Raw genomic sequence first — 26,695 nt, 5'->3', positions numbered from 1 at the left:
ATCCACCTTCCAATGCAGGGGATGCAGGTTCAATCCCTGGTCAGGGAAGTAAGATCCCACATGCCATGGGGCACCTAAGCCCAAGCACCGCAACTAGAAAAGCCCACATGCTTCAACAAAGACCAATGCAGCCAAAATTAATATTGTTAAGTTAAAAAATACTACAAAATCATAGAAGTCCATTTTTTTGCCCCACAAAACTTATTTTCTTCTCATTGCCATTTTGTATCAGTTTCTTTTTAGCTGTCTTAATTAGTAAGAAGCATAGCCCACCTAAGTTTCCACTTCATCTAAAAAGCTTGCCGATGGCCCAGAAGACTGTTTTGTGACTCGGGGTCACTGTAATGCTACTAAATAAGAGTACCCCAAACATTGACTTTCCATGTCATGAGTGAGGTGGGAGGGAGAGAGAGAAAATGAGATAGAGTCAGAGAGAACAGCATAGCCCTTCGAGGGAAGTCATCTCAAGTACAGAAGTACAATAGTTTCATCATCTGGCCTGTGGTCATTCTCCCTGATCATAACACATTTCAGTAGAAGAGAATTAAGAACACAGTTTAGCCCAAATCAAAAAGCCTCACTGAACATGTTTTTCTCATTTGTGCTTTATCCTAAACATTTGTAAAGATTTAGCAGTACACCCCTGCAAGCCTTTTTAATCCACATTCCAGTACGAGAGTTTTCACAAAAGCTTCTCAAAGACCTTTTTATTTCCAAGCTTCAACAGAGCCAAGTTACTTCATTCTCTCAGGTGGCTTGGGGAGACCGTGAGACCATGACCCACAAACAGGACAGATAAGAAGGTGACTAATGCAAGTAGGGAGTTCTCATACCTGCCCCGGTATCACCAGGATGGGGCTAGGAGGGCAAGCCCCGGGGTCCAGACATAAGCAGAAATACAAGAATGGGCAGAGTGGTCTTCCACTGCTGGGAGGTGTTGCTGTGTCTCAGGTCTGGGTTGAAAAAATGATATGTACTGACCTGGCTTTCAATTTGTAGTTGAGCTGATATGCAGTAAAGTTGGGTTTCTTAAGGGGGAAATGAGGCTTTAAGAGAAGAAAGGAAATGACTGTGGAGTATTAAATGGAAGCACAGCATCTGGGAGCTTGTGACCCCAAGAAGGGCAGGAAAGTGTTTAAAACTGTGAGCGCAGACAGAAGTGTCAGCATCAGAAGTGTGTGGGTAGGTACGGATAGGAAGAAGATAAAAATATTGGTTGAAAATGGAGAAAGAGAAACAGAGTAAAACAGATACGTGAAAGGGTAGAAAGAAGATGAAAGGATGACCAGGAAATGTGCCAGGGCTGGTACCTCTTGATGCCTGCCAATCAACAAGAGGCGAGGGCAAGTCAGATGCTGATGACCCTTCAACCGAGCCTCCCAAGGAAAGAATCAGCCCTCCTGGACCAAATGACCCGAGCTCCCCCTCCCCACCCCCTGCCCTACCCTTTACTACACTATGCCTGTACCTGGAAGAATTTGGGAATTAAGGGAAGAGCAAAGACTAAAGCATGTGATTATAAATGATGCGGGCTCAGATGGCTGCTTTTGATAGTTCTAAGGAGTCTGTGTGGGAAAAGACAAAACCGAAAGAAAACCCACAGCACTCAAAGGTCAGAAGATCTTTATGGAAGATCTTTAGGAAAGTGTTCCTTATTCTTACAGCTGTAGGGCAGGCATAGATGTGGAACAAGCTTAGAATCTGGTTATAGCATCGGTAGCATTGCTGCATCAGCTTAGCACCCAACCGTTCCCCCTCAGGGCCTCTGTCACCCCTTTCTCCTCCTGCCCTCAATCTTTCTGAGCATCAGAGTCTTTTCCAATGAGTCAGTTCTTCACATGAGGTGGCCACACTAGTACATTGCTGTACTAGGACACTGTAAAGAACAAGATGTGCCCGAGAAGTAGGATGCAGACATCTGGGCAGACAGGAAGAGGCTGAGAGTTTTGAACTAGCCAAATTCCCCTTAATCTTTTAGTAGTGGAAAGAAGACCTCACATTCTCCCAAAAACCTTTCCCTGAAGCTTTTCAATAACCGTGGCTGGGCAAGTGTATCACAAGACCCTCGGCCATCAGCCCTCATCACCTCTATATGCTAAATAGAGCTCCATCCCCATGTACCCCTGATAAATTTATAAGACCTGCTCTGGAAGGTAATAACCTGTTAGGCTAAGAGAGAAAGACAACAAGCTAAGAGAGATTCAGAGCTTTGCTAAATTGTTTGCTGAGTATTGTTGGCAGTTACTCCACGTGGAAAGCATATATGGAAGTGAATTCTGAGGATGTAAAATAAAGCCAAGGAGGAAGAAATACACAATCAGGTCAAATCAATTAATATAATATACTCACTCAGGATTTTGGATTTAAAGTGCTGACTTTGGCACCTGAAAGTGACAGTAATTATTTGCTGGGATTCACTGAAGCCTGGACTCAAATCCTGGTCTATAGTCAATGAGGTTGAACACTCCTGGTAATGCTTTGCAAAATCGGGTGAGTTTATAAAAACAGCTTCCTGGGTAGCACCTCCAGAGATTTTGATTAACTAAGTCTGGGTTAGAATCTGAAAATCTGCATTTCTAAGAAGCTCCTAGGTGATACCTATGCTCTAGGCAGATTTGGGGTAGCACTCAAACGATACCTGAAGAGGCAAGTGTCTGAAGATGAAGGATGATGGGAGTGATGGGATGGATCTGGTAAGTACAACCTGTTCAGATGTCCCCCGACTTTGAGCCATGGGAAGCCCATCCTTCCCCTCAAGCTGTAAGAGGTGAATCAGTGTAAAGGGCCTGTGATCCTTGAAAAGCTCTGAGGTGGCTGTCTTCTGAAGGCTGGGGATATTGGTGTGGCCATTTGTTGGTCTTTTTTATTTCACTAACTGAACTGTGTTGTTTCACTTCTTTTAAAAATAATTATTTGGGCTGTGTCAGGTCTTAGTTGCGGCATGCAGGATCTTTTGTTGCGTGTGGGGGCTTCGCAGTTGTGGTGCACAGGCTCAGCTGTTGTGATGTGTGGGCTTAGTCGCCCTGCAGCATGTGGGACCTTAGATCCATGACCAGGAATTGAACTCACATCCCCTACATTGGAAAGCAGATTTTTAATCACTGGACCATCAAGGAAGTCCCCGTTTATTGGATTTTCTGATCTCAATGGGAACTTGACTTTGTTGGCCTGGAAAGACCAGGGTTGCTCACAAGTCTGAGAAGCCTGGCTGTCCATGCTGGCTGCTGGCGAGGAGACTGGCTGGGGCTGCTGACCAATGTGCCTGCACATGGGCTCTCTGTGAGACCTGGGCTTTTGACAGCCTGAGGGTTGTCTTCCAAGAGGAAGGAGGGAAGAAACAAATGCCCCCAGCCCTTTCAGCACCCAGGCCCAGGATACACTGTGGCACTGCTACCATGTTATTTTCTTGGTCCCTCGATCTAGTTTCAAGGAGAGAAGAAATGAACTCTACCGCTTGATGGGAGAGAGCAACAGACTTTGCTGCCATGCGTAATCCACTACAGACACCAAGAGACAACACGCTCTGAACTGGCCTCCGTGAACAAGGCATTATCTGATGTATCAGATCATAAAAAGGGACATTTGTAATAACATTCCCTTGTCAAGTGCAAAACGGCAAATATAAAACTGAGTCAGTGCGGGTCTGGAAGGCATGAATACACTGCCCTAGCCAATGGATCATATTCATATGCTTCCTGCTCCTATTTCCCTCTTCTCCCTTGACCCATGGCTTCCTGAGGCATTCCTTAGGATCAGTAAAATGGGGATGCTAGGAAAGCAAGAAGTAGATGCGGTTACCACTACAGTCCTTTTTGAAGTGGCCCAGAAATGCAATGGTGGAGTAAATCCTCCCAGGGGCAAAACTTCAGATAACACATCTGGTTGACCACTTCGTGTGGAGACAGACATGGCCTTAAAAGTGATTCTACACTTATTTAAGTGAAGGGGTATTGGTTTGGCCAGTAGGTGAAAGATGTTGAAAAACACAGGATTGAAAAGTTAGTGACAAGGAGGTCTGGGGGAGAGCTGAAGACTCTCTCAGAAGACATCTATGCCCTGGTGGGCACCTGCCAAAGGAGGCGCTGCAATTTCAGTTATTTGTTGAATAAATTATCTGACCAGCATGTACATACAAGTTTTGATATTTGAAATAATATTTTATATAATTACTATTCATAATGTGATCATGAAGAAAACCATACACAATTACCTTTTAGAAGTGTTTTCTTTTTTTCCTTCCTAAAGACCCATCTTTAAATCTGTGTGGAGATGGTAGAAATATTCTGCCATGCTCTATGGGATGAGCTGGAGACCACAGCTCACTATGAATTACGTGTACATATATGCATGTGTGTGAGTGTGTGTGTGTGTGTATTGTGTAGCTATGTATGTGTGTGATATGTGCGCATTTGTGTATGTCCATGTATGTGTTTGTGTGTGTGTGCATGCACACCTGATGTGTATGTGTATCTGTGTATATCTGGATGCATGCATGTATGTGCATTCATGTATATGTGCCTATATCCAAGTGTGCATATACCCACGTGTACTTATGTGTGTGTCCATGTGTATTTATCTGTGTATATGGGTGTGAGGTAAATGTGTATATGGTGTATGTGTGTATTTGCATGTATTTTGTATGCAGTGTATGTGTATACATGGTGTATGTACATCCATGTTTATACACATGTATATGTGCGTATATGCATGTGTATATGGGAATATGTGCAGTGTATATAGCTGTGTGTGTGTGTTCGTGTGTATATACATGTGTATGTGGGGGGGGGTGTGTGTGTTAGGGGGCAGCTAGAATCCTAGAGCAGAGACAGAAGCCTGCAGGTCTAAAATGTTTTAACTATATGTTGAGGAGAGAGCTTGGGCCAAGTGGCTCTTAGGAAGCTAACTGACGTCCTTCTCTGAGCAGTAGAAAGCAGAGACAGCCATAGGAAACGGAAATGTTCCAGACCAGTGCAGGGTGAAGAAGAAGAAAAATCACACGTGAGGGCTGCTCAAAGAATACAATGTTTAGTGACTCAGGAATTACAACAGTTAAGTGATGGCATGAAGGCTTAATGTACACTTAGGAGTTATATTCAACTGTTGGCAGTAATTCAGGGCTCATGAAAAGAGAGATAATAATAATAATGAGGATGACAGCTGAGACTATTAAGCACTTACTGGGTGCTAGAACTGTTCTAAGCCTCTTGCGTATTAAAAGAGTTCTGCAACCAACTCCACCTTGGTGGGGTGTGCATGTGACGGGGCTTCCCTGCTACTACCACCAAGCAAGCAACTGTCTAATCACTCGCTGGGGATTGTTTAACTCGACTTAACCCTGACACAGTTTACCCAGAGATGGCCTCAGGTCCCACAGCTTAGGTCCCAGGCCCACAAGACCGCCCCTGACTACTTCAGGGGCCAATTCGAGGCACTGGCCATCACTGTGCTTCTGACCAACTGGCTATAAGTCAGAGGTTGGTGTTGGTTAATTTGCTAGAGCAGCTCACAGCACTCAGAGAGCCATTTTACGTACTACATCACTGCTTATTGGGCTTTCCTTGTAGCTCAGCTGGTAAAGAATCCACCTGCAATGCAAGAGACCTAGGTTCGATCCCTGAGTTGGGAAGATTCCTTGGAGAAGGGAAAGGCTACCCAGTCCAGTATTCTGGCCTGAAGAATCCATGGACTGTATAGCCCGTGGGGTCACAAAGAGTCAGACATGACTGAGCAACTTTCACTTTCACTGTTTATAAATGATGTGACTCAGGAACAGCCAAATGAAAAAGATGCATTGAACAAGGGATGGGGAAGGGGTGCAGAGCCTCCATGCCCTCTCTGGATCCATTCCCCCCACATCTGCACATACTCACCAATCCAGAAGCTCTCAGAACCCATCCTTGTGTTTTTTATGGAGGCTTCATTACACAGGCAGGATTGATTTAACTCACTGGCGATTGGTGACTACACCAAACCTCCACCCTTTCTCCCCTCCCCAGAGGTCAGGAGGTGGGACTGAAAGTTCCAATCCTCCAATCACAGGGCTGGCTCCCCTGGTAACCAATTCCATCCTTAGGTTCAGGCCAACTTATACCTCATTAACGTAACAAAAGACACCTTTATTGCACACATCACAAAAAAAAATCCCAAAGGTTTTAGGATCTCTGGGTCAGGAAAGCACAACAACCAAATATGTATTTCTTTTAAATCACAATATCACACATGTGTTAGCTCTTTGAATTCAGATAACAACCCACTGAGATATGCTCTATCATCTCCACTTTATAGACAAAGTCATCAAGGGACAGAGGGAAGGGGTGACAACTTGCCCAAGTTTGTAGAGCCTGGAGGTAGTGGCGCCAGGATTCAGGTCCCAGTACCCTGACTCAGAGAAGGCGATGGCGCCCCACTCCAGTACTCTTGCCTGGAAAATCCCATGGATGGAGGAGCCTGGTGGGCTACAGTCCTTGGTGTCGCAAAGAGTCGGACACGACTGAGCAACTTCACTTTCACTTTTCACTTTCATGCATTGGAGAAGGAAATGGCAACCCACTCCAGTGTTCTTGCCTGGAGAATCCCAGGCACAGGGGTGCCTGGTGGGCTGCCATCTATAGGGTCGCACAGAGTCGGACACGACTGAAGCCACTTAGCAGCAGCAGCAGCCTGATTCCAGACTCACTGGGGTCCACAGCTAAACAGGTTCAGAGGTGGTTTTCTTAATATTTTTATGTCTGTAGATAAAGATAGGGGAATGAATCACCCATTAGATTTTTGCTATCCAGTTCTGAAAAATGTAATAGTTTCTCTTATACTATCCTAAACCAGCTACTCTGATATTAACTAGAAGTAGGGTGACCAGCCACCCCAGTTTGACCAGGAGCTAACCAGGATGGTTGGTCATCCTAAAAACCATGCTATTTAAAAGAAACATATTTATTTCTGTGTACTTCCACCATTTTATTTTAATAAAGTCACCAGGATAACTTTCACATGTTGTCTCTGGCATCCATGAATAACTATTAATAACTTATTAATAGGTAGGTAGGCCTTCACGTGGTTTTTCATTGAGTAGTGACTTTCTTCCCAACATCCTGAGATGGTCTTGCTTTGTTGTTGAGTGGAGGGGAGGGGGCAGAAGGCTCCCCAGCCCACTGAGTGGGAATCAGGCACCGCTAGGTTGAGGGAGAGCTCCCCTATAGGAGGGACAGGACTCCAGGGATGGTGGAAATCTCCCAGGAGGTCCAGTCTCTCTGATCTGCAGCGTCACTCTCCCAGTGCAGACCTGGGAGAGCACAGATCAGTCAAGATGCCCACGCATACCACTTGCATCCATAAGATGGGGCACACTGGGCCACCCGTTCATTCTGCAAAAGATCTGAAACTCAGTGTTGGGTGCACGGCCGGCCAATGCCTTTGATGTCTTTGTAGTAACTGGTTGATTGTCAGCGTTTCTCCCACCTCTTCACCTTGCGGCCTCAGAGGGTCATTCCCACTGGGCCTTTAGCCCTCTTTGTCCCTTGGCCCCCTGCCATCCGCTGGAATCTTTTCCTTGAGCAACTGGGGAAACACATTTACCTCAGTCTCTCTGGTGAGATCTGACCGCCTCAGCTCAATGCACTGTCTCATTTTCTGTAAGTTCAATATCCCAGCGGGGAGAAAAACCCCCGCCTGCCCTGCTCTGTTTTTATCAGACCAGTCAAAGTAATGCGACAAGTGCTGGAGGGCCTTCGTTTCCTGAGCCTCCCTTCATACCTGCTAATGATCAGCCCTATCTGGGCTGAGGCATGTAGACTGGCAAAAATAAATCCTAATGGGTGATCATTTCAAATGGCATCAACAAAGTCACTCAGGCAGAAAGCGGTTTGGTTGCACGGATAGTCTGTGACCAAGATGCTTTTGAACTCAATTTTTGCTTAAAAGTGAGCGACAAACAATCGAGAAATGAATAACATGGGATCTGGGATCATTTGTGTAAAATTTCATTTGTATCAAAAGAAACCTGTGTACCAGAACCAAAACTCTGGTCATTGTGGCTGACAACATCCTCCCGAGTGGTGATCACTAAAATGGAACTCTGCATAATTTCCTGACATTCACGCGTCTCTTCTGCATGAGAAATCAGTTCTGAAATCCAAACAGTTTCTCAGGAAAAAAATATTTGAAATATGAAAGGAGATTTCATTTTCTCCCAATCTCTAGAGATAAAGCGGAACACTTCAAGAGGGACACAGTTCAATCATTTAAACCTCCAGTCTTAATCTAGCATCACACTGTAATCATACAGTTCTTCCTGAGGGTAAACAAAAGCCTGCTTTAAGGCCCTAGCTTATAATTATTTTACCATTAGAAGCATAACCATATTTCAAAACCCTGGTGTTTACTGTTCTGATCTATTTGTTTCACTCCCAATGATCAGCTGGTTCCCAGTTAGAGAGATGAGCCTGGAAGGAAATGAAGGTCTTTCTAAGAATTAATAAAAGACCATCTCTTCCGCAAGTGTTGTTTATGTTTGTCATCGTTTGCTGGAAGACACTCTAGGAAATGGGAAGGAGATTATTACACAAGAACACATCTTGTAGGGAGAAATAAAGCTGGGCCTGTCGATTCTGTGTCCTATCCCAGAAATTGAGTGACGCAGTTCCAAGATGCTCAGTGATGTTCTTTTATTTTGCTTTGGAGCGAGAGGGAGAAAGTGAGCAGCTTGGTCCTGGGAAGCCAGCAGTATTGTGCTGGGCCCTGGCATGGCGCTAGGGACAACTGCTTAAGAGCCCACAAGTAACTTATTGTTAAACATACGATGAAATATGGTATCACTTATATGCGGAATCTTAAAAAAAGGTACAAATGGACTTATCTACAAAAGAGAAACAGAGTTACAGATGTAGAAGCCAAACTTCTGGCTTCCAGGGATAGAGACACTGGGAGATTGGGACTGACATACACATATTCCTATATATAAAATAGATAACGGATAAGGACCTATTGTATAGCACAGGGAACTCTATTCAATACTCTGTAATGCCCTATATGGGAAAAGAATCTGAAAACAGTGAATATGCGTATATGCATAACTTTTTCACTTTGTTGTATACCTGAAACTAACACAACATTGTAAATCAACGATACCTCCAATGAAACATTTTTTAAATACAATGAAAAAAGAGTCCTGACTTTGCCTGGCCAATTCTCCAGTCTAAAAAAAAGGAGATTGTTTTCTTTCTGTTGCTTCGCTTAAGGACCCAAGAGATTATGCAAGAATCCCCGAAGACCCCAGTGTATTTAAGGAGTCCAGGTTTATGGAGTGTAAAAAGGATACATTCTAGCGCATTAATTTCTGGGCTTATTTATTCCCTGCTCACTCCTTTCTCATGGACCCTTTATAGCTCTGCTCTGAGTGACATGAGGATGCCATGGAGCCCAGGGGTGGAAGTGAATAGACTGGCCTTTCAGTGTCTCAGTCTTCCTTCAGTTTCTCAAACAAGCCCCGCCTCCCCAGCTAGCTTCCATGCATTCTGTCTGCCCAGAGCCTTGTGCCCAGACCTGGCTTCTTCCAACCACAGCCTCCTAGCTCCAGGCTACTTCCCATAACAGCCCCACTCTGCCCTGACCTGTGTGCCTTGCCAGCTGGACTCTCTTCCCCCATCAAGTTTTCACGGTGATGTTCATTCCACCCACAAACCAAGAATATTGCCTTATTGGCTAACATGTTAGGAAAGTACAAGCCTAGAACCATTTTCAACCCCAATACGAGGCAGCAGTGGTACCAACATACCCTCTGGCTCTCCCTCCTGACTCTGGGCAAAATATCAATCAGTGTTGATTACTGTATGCTGATGCTCAAGTCTTTCTCAGCACAGCCCTCTGAACAGCTACGAGCTACTGCTGTGGGTTAGCAAGCAAGATCTCTCAGCAAACAAATATTTGTTGAAGCCTGTCGTAGCCCACGTACCTCTCCCAGGCCCTGGGGACACAGTAGAAAACATGGCAAATGACATGCCCTCATAGAAGCCAGATAACTAGATACATACTTTAACATCAGAAAGGGAAAATAATGTATTGAAGGAAAAGTAAAGCAGAGGAGATGGAGTTTCCTGGGGTGGGGTGGGGAAGGGGGTTACTCTGCTAACAGTGGTCAGCTCTATCAGAAGAAGACATTTGAGTGGAAGGGAGGGAGTTGAGCCTGCAAATTCATGTGGGGAAAAGTCTTCCAGGCAAGGCGAATAGCAAGTGCAAAAGCCCTGGGGTGGGAGCTCCACTCACCATCCCATGCTTAGCTCTGTATTTTATTCAGTGTAGGCTTGTTTTGTTTATTCAAATAAGCAAAACAAGATCTGAGCAGCCTAAAACAACAGTGATGTAATTCTTGCCGGGTTAGTTGGGCAGCACGTCTCCAGAGGGAAACCCAGGAAGAAAGGACCTTCCATTAAGGCACAGTCCCTTCAACCCAAGGCCTGGGAGGGCAACCTGGAAGGGCAGAGCATGCAGAGGATCCCACTGGGATGCTCCAGGAGCCAGGTCTGAGGGCACACACCTAATTTCCGGCCATGTTTCCAGGATCAGCCACCCAGCCCTACTTATTTGCCAGGGACACTGGGAAATGCAGCCTAGGAGGAGGAAAAGGGACCCATATGGGGTGAGTGTTGGGGTGGGAAGGGGTGTACAGGCACCGTCTCTGCTCCATCAAAATGCTGCCTCATTTTGATTCTATTTCCACGGATGCAGAGAAGTAATAAGAGACCTCAGAGGTTTCACTGAAGTATCTCATTTCACAGATGAGGCAAGAGAAGCAAAGTGACTTGCCTGGTGCAGAGTCTAAACTAAGAACCCTGCTCTCCAGATTCTTCCCATCCTTCCTTCCTTCTTCCCTCCCTCCTTCCTTTCCTTCTTCTCTTTGGGTTATTTTATTTACTTAGGCATAACTTATATACAGTAAAAGTCACCACTTTCTAAATATGTCATTTGATGAGTTTCAGCTACAATCATATAATCATAGTCCTTACATACAGAATATTTTCATCACACCAAGAAGTTTCCTCTGGCCCCTTTGCATTCAGTTTCTTCTCCTATCTTCTTGACCTCTCAGAATCACTTTTTAAAAAAAGATTCCTGGTCCAGTACTCCCAATTCTACCCAAGCAATATTTTTACTTGACCAAGAAGCTACACATTCACTGAGGTCAACAATTAGGCCTCTAATCCCAGCTCCTAGAACAGGATTGGACAGGAAGCAAATCCTAATAATTGATCAGAGGTGAAGTTGGTACAACTTTTCCTCTTCAAATGTGAATCTGTCAAGTGAGCCTTTTTCATATGGAGGGAGGAGGTAAAGGAAAACATATGGCTGCATTTCACACATCTAGGCTGTCTGTGACCACGAGATCTGCCGTTGTTTCACCTACCAATGAAAAGGAAAATGCTGTCAATTAATTCTGGCTAAATGCTCTCCTATCGCTTAAAGATATTCATTTATACTCATTAACAGAGTTTATACAGGTTTAATAAGATATAGATTTTCATTGTGGTAAATATACAAAACATAAAAGTTACCATTTGAACCTTTTTTTTTTTTTACTTTACAATATTATATTGGTTTTGCCATACATCAACATGAATCCACCACAGGTATACACATGTTCCCCATCCTGAACCCCCCTCCCTCCTTCCTCCCCGTACCATCCCTCTGGGTCATCCCAGTGCACCAGCCCCAAGAATCCAGTGTCATGCATCAAACCTGGGCTGGCGACTTGTTTCATATATGATATTATACATGTTTCAATGCCATTCTCCCAAATCATCCCACCCTCTCCCTCTCCCAGAGAGTCCAAAAGCCTGTTCTATACATCTGTGTCTCTTTTGCTGTCTCGCATACAGGGTTATCGTTACCGTCTTTCTAAATTCCATACATATGCGTTAGTGTACTGTATTGGTGTTTTTCTTTCTGGCTTACTTCACTCTGTATAATCGGCTCCAGTTTCATCCACCTCATTAGAACTGATTCAGATGAATTCTTTCTGATGGCTGAATCATACTCCATTGTGTATATGTCCCACTGAACCGTTTTTCAGTGTACAGTTCGACAGCACCAAGTGCATTCGTGCTGTTGTGCAACCATCACCACCATCCATCTCCAGAATGCTTCATCTTTCCAACCTGAGCCTCTGCACCCACCAAACAGTAACTCTCCACTTCTCCCCTTACCACGGTCCCTACTATTCACCTGTCTGTCTCTATGAGTCTGACCACTCTTGGACCTCATATAAGCGAATTCATATAATGTTTGTCCTTTTGTGATTTATTTCACTTAACAATGTCATCAAAATTCATCCAAATTATAGAATGTATCAGAATTTCATAAATGCTCAAAGCCAAATAGTAGTCCATTGTACGTACAGACCACATTTTGTTTATCCATTTATCTGTGGAAGGACCTTTTGGTTGCTTCCATCTTTCAGCTATTGTGCATAATGACGCTCTGCATTGGGCTTCCCAGGAGGCACTAGTGGTAAAGAACCCGCCTGCCAATGCAGGAGACATAAGAAACACATGTTCAACACCTGGGTCAGGAAAAACCCCTTGGAGGAGGGCACGGCAGCCCACTCCACTATTTTTGCCTGGAGAATCCCATGGACAAGGGAGCCTGGCGGGCTACAGTCCATGGGGTTGCACAGAGTTGGACATGACTGAAGCGACTTAGCACACATGCACGATGCTCTGAACATGAAAGCATAATTATCTGTTCAAGTCCCGGTCTTCAGTCCTTTGGGATCTGTACCCAGAAGTGGAGTCACTGGATCATACGGTGATTCTATGCTTGATTTTTTAAGAAACTGCCATCCTGCAGTGGCCACACCATTTTACATTCCCATCAGTCGTGATGAATCTGGATTGCAATGTCTCCACATCCTCATCAATATCTTTTATTTTCTGATTTTCTTTTTATAATAGCCATTCCAATTAGACATAGATTTCTATCGCATATCACTCCTGTGCATTCATAAGAAGGAAAACATAAGTGAAATGAACAGTTCCAGATACCCCTAAAACTTCATATTTAGTCTGACTTTCCAGAGTCACCATATGACTCAGAGAGGAAGTTTTCCCGCCCATGTCACGCTGTGATATGGGACCATCAAGCTCGTTGGTGATGCGGCATTTTTTAAAAAGGCTCTAGAAACAAGCGCTAGTGGGCTTCACAGGTGGCGCTAGGGGTAAAGAACCCGCCTGTCAATGAAGGAGATGTAAGAGACCTGAGTTCGATCCCTGGGTTGGAAAGATCCCCTGGAGGAGGGCATGGAAACCCACTCCAATATCCTGGCCTAGAGAATCGCATGGACAGAGGAGCCCGGCAGTTTCTCTGGGGTTGAAGAGTCAGACACGACTAAAGCGACTTAGCACAAGGACAGCTGGTGCTGGGTCCCTCAGCTCTTGTCGCTTTCTGTAGAGTCAGCCTACTTGTGACTCTTGCTTTGAGAATGTTGCCCAATAGCCTGGTTTACCACCTCCTCCCCCCACACCACCATGTCCTGCCACCACTCTGTACAGTGCTGCACTGTGACCTCAGGATTTTCTCCCAGGTCAATGACCTCCATTCTGCACGTTTTGATATTGGTGTTTCCAATGTCAATGCCTACTTGGGCAATGACAATAATGTTACAGCCTTGACAAAGAATGTCAGATGTCACTGATTACAAGACATATTTTAATTCCAGAAAGGTTAAAATAAAAAAAAAAATTTTTTTTAATTATGTGTATGGTAGCCAGAACATGGAAGCAACCTAGATGTCCATTGACAGATGAATGGACAAAGAAGTTGTGGTACATATATACAATGGAATATTACTCAACCATAGGAAGAAACAAATTTGAGTCAGTTGAACTGAGATGCATGAACCTAAAGCCTGTTATACAGAGGGGAATAAGTTAGAAAGAGAAAAACAAATATCATATATTAATACATATATGTGGAATCTAGAAAAATGGTACTGGTGAACCTATTTTCAGGGCAGGAATAGTTACACAGGCGTAGAGAACAGAATGGTGGACACAGCGGGGTAAGGAGAGGGTGGACAAATTGAGAGAGTAGCATAGAAATATACACATCACCACGTGTAAAACAGATAGCTAATGGGAAGTTGCTATGTACACGGGGAGCCCAGCCTGGCACTCTGCAATGATCTAGGGGAGTAAGATGGAAGAGGGCAGTGGGAGGAAGGTTCAAGAGGGAGGGGATATATATAACTTATGGCTGATTCACATTGTTGTATGACAGAAATCAATACAATATTGTAAAGCAACTATCCTCCAATTAAAAATAAAAATTAAAAACTTACATGTACTGTTGAATGATGAGATTTATTGATAAAGTGTGATGGATTTTGCACGTGGATCACTTGATATGAAGAGTCTGTGGTAATCCAGTTCCCTCCCTGGAAATTACCATTTAACAACTCAGGTGGGTTGGGATACACAGTTAGGTATGGCAAGGGATACACAGCACACACATCCAATGAGACCAGAGCCCGTTTCAACCTGATCCTCAAGGCACAACTAATTGTGCTGCCCTCACAGCTAGAGGAGGCCCAGAGGAGCCACACCGGCAGCCTCGGGATGCATGAGCCTTCTGTTAAGATGCCTGCCGATCCTGTTACTCCAGGAGAGGGAGTGCTTCTGGTCTTTAACTGGAAAAAAAAAAAAAAGACACCTCTATGGAAGAAAGCCTGAGGGTCTCTTTCTGCCATGAGGGGGCAGAATGGACACTTGTTGGTTTAGTCACTAACTCATCTCTGACTCTTTGTGACCCCACGGACTGTGGCCCGCTTTTCCACTAAAAGGATTTGGTTGCGTTCTCTTGAAAAGTGAAATGAAAGTGAAAGTTGCTCAAGTCATGTCTGACTCTTTGTGACCCCATGGACTGTCCATGGAATTCTCCAGGCCAGAATACTGGAGAGGGTAGCCTTTCCCTTCTCCAGGGGATCCTCCTGACCCAGGAATCAAACCAGGGTCTCCTGCACTGTAGGTGGATTCTTTACCAACTGAGCTAGTGGGAAGCCCTCCTTTTATGTGTGATATAATTCTGCCAAGTCTTGGCGTAACGCTTTTGGGAAAAGTTAACTCTTTAATTCATCCCTGAAGGCTGTTCTGATTTTCCTTATGGTTGGCAGGATCATGAAAAAGTGTGTACCCCATCTGGAACTTACAGGTCTGAATTACTTCTGAGAAGTGAGAAGGGAATCGATGGTAATGTAGAAACACCCAAAACAATCATGGAAACAGAGAGAAAGTTCCCAGGAGAGGGCAATTTAGAAACTTCATTAGACTTAAAATTAATTTATCTTCATCATTTACTTAAATTTTTATAGTTAGAAAATATAATAAATATAGGTCGGCAGAAGTGCATAAAAAGCATAAATTTGCAATAAATGTAATTATAAAGTTGCTTAAGTCAATAATAATTAGAAACTAGATAGCCCCCTAGGGCTTCCCTGGTAGCTCAGACAGTAAGGAAACTGCCTGTAATGTAGAAGACCTGGGTTCAATCCCTGGGTTGGGAAGATACCCTCAAGAAGGGAATGACAACCCACTCCAGTATTCTTGCCTGGAGAATCTTTTGGACAGAGGAGCCTGGTGGGCTACAGACCATGGGGTCGCAAAGAGTTGCACAGGCCTGAGGGACTAACACACGCCCAGCCCCCTAAAAACCCAGCCCTGGGCTCCCCTCCCCATTGCACACTGCTCGCCTTGCTGTGAACTTCTCAGCCAGAGACTCTAGGCTCCAGGCAGTGCTGCTTCACGGGTGCCAGCTGTGTGGCATCACGAAGCCCTACACTCCAACCAGTCCTGGGCTTGGGCTTTAATGCTCTGCTCTCACCATCTTTAAATTCTTAGTAACTCTTTGAACTTGTGGTTTTATAAGTGAAGTCAATGGAGTATGCACATGAGCACGTGTGCACAGGAGATATATGTACCCTTTATATTTTAGTACTTTTCCCCTCCTTTTTTGGGACAAAAGATCCTACCAATTCATGGTGTGCTGGTCTCATGAATTACATTGCTGGTTGTAGATAAAGGAATGCTAAATGCAGAAGGAAGAAAGAGAGAAAGGAAGGGAGGGAGGGAAGGAAGAAGGGAAGGAAGGAAGAGAAGGAGGGAGGGAGGTGGGAAGGGAGGAAGAAAGAAGAAAAATGTTAACAGGCAATTTTTGGCAAGAAACCTATAGGTGCTCCAGCTGTTCTAGATGTAATAGAAAGGATATAGCACTCAGCAACTGACTTCATTCCCTGAACAGACAGTGAGGGCCAACCATATGAAAAGCATTGCAGCAGATTAACGAAACAGCATTCCTACCCTCAGGGGATCACAAGTTTCCCGGGCAAGATGAAATATACATGTTCCTTCCTGGCTCCAGACATTTATCTTCACTGCAGCCAGAGCGATCCTTCTAAAACACAGACCTGAATATGACACTTCTGTCCTTAAAACTCTTCATTGACTTCCCAGCACCCTCGGAATAAAGGTCCAACTCCCTGACTTGGTGATTTACCAATAAAATTCATAAAGGGCCAACAGTAAGAAGACAGACTACCTTCCATAATGAGAAGTCCTAGGAAGAGAGGCCTTGGACCTGGGCAATTCATCTGGCCGATGATCTCACTGTAAAAGTGGGGTCTCTTCATCTGGCTGTTCTGGCCTTTCAACAAATTGATTTGTTCTCTGGAGTCGGTTTATCTTCTAATCCCCAAATGGCAGGTTATATCCACAGGGGTGGGGAAAATGGAGTGATGTGTTTGATTCTTTGGGACCCTTTTAATGAGCATGGAAAGCTTTGTGGAAAACACTCCTCCCCAACTTTCTCCTTGGAAAATACTGAATTCTTGCCAAAGCTACCCTTGCCCCTGAAAAGGGAATGGGATGACCATGATCGGCTTAGACCTTGGTCTGGGGAAGAGTGGTCCGCCTCTCAACCACATTCTGCCTAGCAGCTAAACAACATAGAGATTCCAGGAGCAAAGAAGGATGGCTAGTGGCAAAGCAGTCATTAGTGCCCACCACCTCAGGCTTATAGGACCCTCCACCATCTTGTCCTGCCCACCCAGCCTCATCTGTTGCAATGTCTCTCGCCCATTCTCTTCTTCAGCTGCACTAAATTTCCCCACCTGCCAGGCTCTGTTCTTGTTTTGGGTATCTGCTCATGCGATTCTTTTACCAGGAACCCTTTTTCCACTGAAGCACCTCCTACTCCCAGACTTCAGCGTGAATACACATATACATACATACACGCACACAAACACAATTTACTTGGTGGATTCTGGCTCATTCTTTTGAGTAGTAGTTTATCCAATGCGGGAGACCCGGGTTTGATCCCTGGGTCGGGAAGATCCCCTGGAGAAGGAAATGGCAACCCACTCCAGTATTCTTGCCTGGAGAATCCCATAGACTGAGGAGCCTGGTGGGCTGCAGTCCACGGGGTCACAAAGAGTTGGACATGACTGAGTGACTTTACTTACTTACTTACTTACTTATCCAGTATCTAAGCAGGATAAACTGCTTAGAACTGCTTAGGGAAACAGGCAGTATCTGATCTACTGATACATTTTGTGTTTCCCTTCTTCTTTTTATATTTTTGCATTAGTTCTGGACATTTAAAAATAAAAATCCAGCTTATTGATTTCTCTTGAAAATTGAGAACACTGGCCCCACATGGCTTCGGGACTCCATTCATTTAAACCAACCACTCCAGTTCATTCAGTCTCTATATGGCTAGATTAACTCTTTTTTCTAGCCTGCTTGGCCCTGTAGACATTTGAGGTTGGCAAGTGGCTTCCCTGGTGGCTCAGTGGTAAAGAACCTGTCTGCCAATGCAAGAGGCACAAAAATCACAGGCTCGATTCCTGGGCTGCAGAGATCTCTTGAAGAAGGAAATGGCAGCCCACTCCAGTATTCTTGACTAGGAAATCCCATGGACAGAGCAGACTGGTGGACCACAGTCCATGGAGTCACAAGACTCAGACACGACTGAGCAACTGAGCGCACACACACACACACACGCACACATGCACACACACACACACAACCTTGGTTTAGACTTCCCCTGCCTGCCCGCTCCCAATCTGGTTTGGGATGTTTACCAGGCCCCCTTCCCTGTCCTTGTCAAAGCATTTCCACATGCTATTGCACCCAGCCGTTTTCTCGTCAGCTCCCCCAACACTGCTTCAGATAGGAGCTTCCTTAAAGGCCATAAGTGTGTCTGTCGTGCTCATGGTTCTGGCTTCATCACCTGGCCCAAGGCCTGGCAAGGAGCAGGTGCTTAATGAAAGTGAAACGTAAACAATATGATGTTTGTCTCAGGAGAGCATTCAGACGCTACTTGTTTACCCTGCAATTACATGTTAATTCAAGCAGCATCAACTAACTGCCCATTTTAGGTCTGCTAGTATGCTCAGTGCTAGGAATGGGAGGTAACGGAGTCATCCCTGAACCCCAATGAGCTTGCAGTCTTAAACAGGGAGACTGAGAGATACGTGAAGGTTACACTGGAGATGGTAAATGGTATCAGAGAAGAATGTGGAGGGGCCCTGAAGAGTGTAGTTGACTATCTTTAGTGGTAAAGAAAATTCAGCTGATCAGGGAAGGGAGGAGATGCAGAAATCAGAAAGGAGCAGTCAAGAAACAATAATACAGCCTTGGGACAGGGTCTTGGTTCCCCCTCAAGGAATATACATGACAAAGCCTTTGAGTTCTTCTGTAGGTACCCAGGTGGAGGATGCTAACTTCAGGCTGAGCACTAGATTCCTGGAGCACTGCCCTGTTACCTCACCGTTAACCAATCAGAAGAAACTCTGAACATGCTGGAAGATAATGAATGGCAGAGAAGCCCCAGCCAGGCAGTGGGCGCTGGAGTGGCAGCTGCATCATGGTGGAGAGGCAGCTGCGTGGTGCTGGAGTGAATTTGAGGAGATACCCCACATCCAAGGGCAAAGGAAAACCCCAACAAAATGGTTCAGTTCAGTTCAGTCAGTTCAGTCGCTCAGTCCTGTCCGACTCTTTGCAACCCCATGAACTGCAGCACGCCAGGCCTCCCTGTCCATCACCAACTCCTGGAGTTCACTCAAACTCATGTCCATCGAGTCGGTGATGCCATCCAGCCATCTCATCCTCTGTCGTCCCCTTCTCCTCCTGCCCCCAATCCCTCCCAGCATCAGAGCCTTTTCCAGTGAGTCAACTCTTCGCATGAGGTGTCCAAAGTACTGGAGTTTCAGCTTTAGCATCAGTCCGTCCAATGAACCCCCAGGACTGATCTCTTTAGGATGGACTGGTTGGATCTCCTTGCAGTACAAGGGACTCTCAAGAGTCTTCTCCAACACCACAGTTCAAAAGCATCAATTCTTTGGCACTCAGCTTTCTTCACAGTCCATACATGACCACTGGAAAAACCACAGCCTTGACTAGATGGACCTTCTTTGGCAAGGTAATATCTCTGCTTTTCAATATGCTGTCTAGGTTGTTCATAACTTTTCTTCCAAGGAGTAAGCGTCTTTTAATTTCATGGCTGCAATCACCATCTGAAGTGATTTTGGAGCCCAAAAAATAAAGTCTGACACTGCTTCCACTGTTTCCCCATCTATTTCCCATGAAGTGATGGGACCAGATGCCATGATCTTCGTTTTCTGAATGTTGAGCTTTAAGCCAACTTTTTCACTCTCCTCTTTCACTTTCATCAAGAGGCTTTTGAGTTCCTCTTCACTTTCTGCCATAAGGGTGGTGTCATCTGCCTATCTGAGGTTATTGATATTTCTCCTGGCAATCTTGATTCTAGCTCACACTTCCTCCAGCCCAGCATTTCTCATGATGTACTCTGCATATAAATTAAATGAGCAGGGTGACAATATACAGCCTTGACATACTCCTTTTTCTATTTGGAACCAGTCTGTTGTTCCATGTCCAGTTCTAACTGTTGCTTCCTGACCTGCATATAGGTTTCTCAAGAGGCAGGTCAAGTGCTCTGGTATTCCCATCTCTTTCAGCATCTTCCACAGTTTATTGTGATCCACACAGTCAAAGGCTTTGTCATAGTCAATAAAGCAGAAATAGACATTTTTCTGGAACTCTCTTGCTTTTTCAATGATCCAGCAGATGTTGGCAATTTGATCTCTGGTTCCTCTGCCTTTTCTAAAACCAGCTTGAACATCTGGAAGTTCACGGTTCACATACAAGATGGTAGGAGGGGCGAAATCACATTTAGAATCAAACCCCGTAACCACCAGAGATGCTCAGAGGGCTCAAACAAAACTTGTGTGCACGAGGACCCAGAGACTGAGCCAGAACGGTGTTAGGGTGTCTCCTGCGGAGGTACGGGTCAGCAGTGGACTGCCACAGGGTAGGGGCTCTGGGTGCAGCCGTCCTGGGTATGGCATAAGCCCTCTCGGAGCAAATCACCATTAACCCCACCATAGAGCCGCCAGAACTTACACAGGACTGGGGAAACAGACTCTAGGAAGGCACGAACAATATCTGTGCACACCAAGACCCAGGAGAAAGGAGCAGTGACCCCACAAGAGACTAACCCAGACTTGCCAGTGAGTGTCCGGGAGTCCCCAATGGAGGCATGGGTCAGTGGTGGCCTGCTGCAGGGTTGGAGGCAGTGAGTACAGCAGTGTATGCCTGGGACCTTCTGAAGGAGGTCACCATTATCTGCATTACTTCCACCATAGTTTGGCCTCAGGCCAAACAACAGGGAGGGAACAGCCCCACCAATCAATAGAAAATTAGATTAAAGATTTATTGAGCATGGCCCCACCCATCAGGACAAGACTCAGTTTCCCCCTCAGTCAGTCTCTCCCATCAGGAAGCTTCCATAAGCTTCTTATCTTTCTCCATCAGAGGGCAAACAGAATGAAAACCACAATCAGAAAACTAACCAATCTGATCACATGGACCACAGCCTTGTCTAACTCAATGAAACCAGGAGCCATGCCATGTAGGGCCACCCAAGACAGATGGGTCATGGTGGAGAGTTCTGAAAAAATGTGTCCACTGGAGAAGGGAATGGCAAACCACTTCAGTATTCTTGCCTTGAGAACCCCATGAACAGTATGAAAAGGCAAAAAGATAGGACACTGAAAGATGAATTCCCTAGGTCAGTAGGTGTCCAATATGTTCCTGGAGATCAGTGGAGAAATAACTCCAGAAAGAATAAAAAGACAGAGCCAAAGCAAAAACAACACCCAGTTGTGGATGTGACTGGTGATGGAAGCAAGGTCTGATGCTGTAAAGAGCAATATTGCATAGGAACCTGGAACGTTAGGTCCATGAATCAAGGCAAATTGGAAGTGGTCAAACAGGAGATGGCAAGAGTGAACATCCACATTCTAGGAATCAGCAAACTAAAATGGACTGGAATGAGTGAATTTAATTCAGATGACCATTACATCTACTACTGTGGGCAAGAATCCCTTAGAAGAAATGGAGTAACCATCATAGTCAACAAGAGTCCAAAATGCAGTACTTGGATGCAATCTCAAAAACGACAGAGTGATCTCTGTTCATTTCCAAGGCAAACCATTCAATATCACAGTAATCCAAGTCTATGCCCCAACCAGTAATGCTGAAAAGCTGAAGTTGAATGGTTCTATGAAGACCTACAAGACTTTTTAGAACTAACACCCAAAAAAGATGTCCTTTTCATTATAGGGGACTGGAATGCAAAAGTAGGAAGGCAAGAAATAGCAGAAGTAACAGGCAAATTTGGCCTTGGAGTACAGAATGAAGCAGGGCATGGGTAACAGAGTTTTGCCAAGAGAACACACTGGTCATAGCAAACACCCTCTTCCAACAACACAAGAAAAGACTCTACACATGGACATCACCAGATGGTCAATACTGAAATCAGATTGATTATATTCCTTGCAGCCAAAGATGGAGAAGCTCTATACAGTCAGCAAAAACGACTGGGAGCTGACTGTGGCTCAGATCATGAACTCCTTATTGCCAAATTCAGACTTAAATTGAAGAAAGTAGGGAAAACCACTAGACCATTCAGGTATGACCTAACTCATATCTCTTATGATTGTACAGTGGAAGTGAGAAATAGATTCAACGGATTAGATCTGATAGACAGAGTGCCTGAAGAACTATGGATGGAGGTTCCTACAGGAGGCAGGGTTCAAGACCATCCCCAAGAAAAAGAAATGCAAAAATGCAAAATGATTGTCTGAGGAGGCCTTACAAATAACTGTGAAAAGAAGAGAAGTGAAAGGCAAAGGAGAAAAGGAAAGATGTACCCATTTGACTGCAGAGTCCCAAAGAATAGCAAGGAGAGATAACAAAGCCTTCTTCAGTGATCAATGCAAAGAAATCGATGAAAACAATAGAATGGGAAAGACTAGAGATCTCTTCAAGAAAATTAGAGATACCAAGGGAACATTTCATGCAAAGATGGGCACAATAAAAGACAGAAATGGTATGGACCTAACAGAAGCAGAAAATATTAAGAAGAGGTGGCAAGGATACACAAAAGAATCTTTTTTGTATAATTATCTGACCCAGATAATTAGAATGGTGTGATCACTCACCTAGAGCCAGACATCCTGGAATATGTAGTTAAGTGAGCCTTAGAAAGCATCACTTGGAGAAGGCAATGGCACCCCACTCCAGTACTCTTGCCTGGAAATCCCATGGACGGAGGAGCCTGGTGGGCTGCAGTCCATGGGGTTGCTGAGGGTTGGACACGACTCAGCGAATTCACTTTCACTTTTCACTTTCATGCATTGGAGAAGGAAATGGCAACCCACTCCAGTGTTCTTGCCTGGAGAATCCCAGGGACAGAGGAGCCTGGTGGGCTGCTGTCTATGGGGTCACACAGAGTCGGACATGACTGACGCGACTTAGCAGCACCAGCAGCAGAAAGCGTCACTATGAACAAGCTAGTAGAGGTGATGGAATTCCAGTTGAGCTGTTTCAAATTCTAAAAGATGATGCTGTGAAAGTGCTGCATTCGATATACCAGCAAATCTGGAAAACTCAGCAGTGGCCACAGGACTGGAAAAGGTCAGTTTTCATTCTAATCCCAAAGAAAGGCAAGGCCAAAGAATGCTCAAACCACCACACAATTGCACTGATCTCACACGCTAGCAAAGTAATGCTCAAAATTCTACAAGTTCAGTTTCAACAGTATGTGAACCCTGAACTTCCAGATGTTCAAGCTGGGTTTAGAAAAGGCAGAGGAACCAGAGATCAAATTGCCAACATCCGTTGGATCATAGAAAAAGCAAGAGAGTTCCAGAAAGAAAAAAAAAAAACTACTTCTGCTTCATTGACTACACTAAAGCCTTTGACTGCATGGATCACAACAAACTATGGAAAATTCTTCAAGAGATGGGAATACCAGACCACCTGACCTGCCTCCTGAGAAACCTCTATGCAGATCAAGAAGTACCAGTTAGAACTGGAATGGTTCCAAATCAGGAAAGGAGTACATCAAGGCTGTATATTGTCACCCTGCTTATTTAACTTATATGCAGAGTACATCGTGTGAAATGGCAGGCTGGATGAAGCACAAGCTGGAATCAAGATTGCTGGTTAGAAATATCAATAATCTCAGATATGCAGATGATACAATCCTTATGACAGAAAGTGAAGACGAACTAAAGAACCTCTTGATGAAAGCGAAAGAAGAGAGTGAAAAATCTGGCTTAAAAATCAACATTCAGAAAACTAAGATCATGGTATCTGGTCCCATCACTTCATGGCAAATCGATGGGGAAAGAAACAATGGAAACAGTGGCTGGCTTTATTTTTGGGGGCTCCAAAATCACTGCAGATGCTAACTGCAGCCATGAAATTAAAAGAGGTTTGCTCCTTGGAAGAAAAGTTATGACAACCTAGACAGCATATTAAAAAGCAGAGACATTATTTTGTCAACAAACGTCTGTCTAGTCAAAACTATGGTTTTTCCAGTAGTCATATATGGATGTGAGAGTTGGACTATAAAGAAAGCTGAGCATGGAAGAACTGATGCTTTTGAACTGGTGTTGGAGAAGACTCTTGAGAGTCCCTTGAACAGCAAGGAGATCCAGCTAGTCCATCCTAAAGGAAATCAATCCTGAATATTCTTTGGAAGGACTGATGCTGAAGCTGAACTCCAATACTTTGGCCAGCTGATGTGAAGAACTGACCCGTTTGAAAAGCCCCTAATGCTGGGAAAGATTGAAGGTGGAAGGAGAAGGGGACGACAGAGGATGAGATGGTTGGATGGCATCACGGACTCAATGGACATGAGTTTGAGTAGGCTCCAGGAGTTGGTGATGGACAGGGAGGCCTGGAATGCTGCAGTCCATGGGGTCGCAAAGATTCGGACATGACTGAGCGACTGAACTGAGCTGAATAAATGACTCCCCCCCCCCCCCCAATTATTTCCCCTTTAAAAATTTTCATGATTGAGCAGAATCTTCAGAGTTGATTTTGGGACATGAGTCTTCCTTCTCCCCAGGTTGCTAGCCTCGTGAATAAAGCAACCTTTCCATTCCTAACAGTCAATCCTAAAGGAAATCAACACTGAATAGTCATTGGAAGGATTTATGCTATAGCTGAAGCTCCAATACTTTGGCTACCTTATACAAAGAGCCAACTCACTGGAAAAGACCCTGATGCTGGGACAGATTGAAGGTGAAAGCAGAAGAGGGTGGCAAAAGGCTAAGATGATGAGCTGGCATCACCAACTCCATGGCCTTGAATCTGAGCAAATTCCAGGAGATAGTGAAGGACAGGGGAGCCTGGTGTGCTGTAGCCCATGTGTCATAAAGAGTCGGACATGACTTAGTAAGTGGACAACAACAACAACCACCATTCCTACCAACACTGGTCTCTAGAGTTTTGACTTTTGAGCAGCAAGCAGCCAAACCTGAGTCTGGTAACACTGTTGCTGCGACGCTGGAAGCCACTGCCCTGCTGGGACTGAGGGGCAAGAAGAAGAGACAGTACAGAGGAGCGAAGGAGAGCCAGAGCTCTGGGGGCTGATCAAGAGGGGAGATCTGGCCCCAAGGTAAGCAGAAAGAGTCTCCAGAGAAAGGGAGCCAGGCACCGCTTTCTTGACATAGCAAAGCCATTTTGGTCTAAGCCATTTTGTGGTCTAACTCTGGCCACAATACTTGTCCTTACAAGTCTCAGTAATCAATGGTCTTAAGGAAAGTGAGACAAGGCAGGAACAAAGTGAAAGCAGTCAAGATACAAGAGTTCAGTGAAAAAACTGAGTCCAATTCCTCCTCAAGGAATATACATAACAATCTGGCAGTCTCTGAGTTCTGCAGGAATTAAGCCCCCCACTCCCAGATGGAGGATGGAAGGATGATGGTGACCCTCTTGACTTCAGTCAACTGAAGCTTGGACTCTGTCGACCTTTGCCCTAACTCTATGTGAAACTGTCCGCTGCTCAAGCCCCTTCGTGAATATGCATGTACCTTAGTTTAAAGCTTTCCCAGTTTTGCCGTTCGAGGAGACACTTCTTTGAGAAAGGTCTCTGAGGTTCTCCTTACTTGTTGCAGGTAACAAATCTTTCCTTCTCCCTATCTTTGGCTTGGTTGTGTCTACTGACTCAACACCCACCAAGAGGCAAATACAGTTTTCAGAAAATACCAATGTATGGAGTAAGGAAGAACTACCCAACCTCTCTCTCTTCCCTCCTGCCAGCCTCTCCCATTGGCTGAATCTCACCGGGAATTGAGAGGACAGGGTGCCAGGTGACACGTTCTGCACAGGTCAGCCTCCTGGGGTACAGAACAGGGCAGAGGAAGGAAGAAGGGAGCAAAGGACCTGGGTTGGGGGGCAGGGGTGACGAGACAGAAAATACCTGATATAGAGACTTTCCAAGACGAGCTCCCCCAGGAGCTCATGAAGTCAGGAGGGAAAACACTGTTTTCGTGATATTTGGTTTCATTTATTTTAGTTTTGTTTTATTCTTGTTCTTGGTCTCTTTGGTTTATTTGTTAATTATTCTTATATGTATGGATGTTTTCACCTTATTTGCAGTTTTTATCACATGGAAATGAGTTTGCTGAGTCAGCTACCATTTGTAAACTCCAGTGACACGTTCATTCACTAAGGCAGAAGTTCTCCATTTAAACAGTTGGCCTTGAAAATAAAAATCTAAACAAAAGGACTCAAGAATTTGGGGGTTTGGTTTTGTTTCTTCAATTACCGAGTACATCAGCTGGAGCTCAGGCATTGGCAATGGCGCTTTCAGTGCTATGGGGAAGGTTGGAAACTACTTCTGTGATCAGTCTAGATTTCCCTGCGGCTCTGAAATAAATGACAGTAAGTCCTCATCTCAAGTTTTAATTCCTTTGAGATCTCTTTGCTCCTTCTCTTGGCTCAAATAAAAGAAGGAACATTTATGAAAGATTTGGTTTCTCCATCTATTTCTGCCCTTAAGGGAATAAAAATGGTGGTGGATTGTGCAAGTTGAAAATGAAATCTTTGGAGCAGATTATTCCTTGTGATCCAGTTAGGAATTTCTCAAAGTCTGTGTCTACACTACATGGACCAAAATTTCTGGCTGAAAAATGAGACCAAAACAAAGCCGTGCGTTTCCTTACATTGCCTCCCTAAGGAAAACCCAGGGGCTAGGCACTGTGTAGGCTCCCAGCAACGGCTCCACAGAAGAAACACCTGCCGACCACGTGGAGGGGGCTGAGGGCGGTGCTACTTAC

The sequence above is a fragment of the Capricornis sumatraensis genome, chromosome 1 (genome assembly GCF_032405125.1).
Source record: "Capricornis sumatraensis isolate serow.1 chromosome 1, serow.2, whole genome shotgun sequence".
Lineage (NCBI taxonomy): Eukaryota > Metazoa > Chordata > Mammalia > Artiodactyla > Bovidae > Capricornis > Capricornis sumatraensis.
This window is presented reverse-complemented; position numbering follows the sequence as displayed.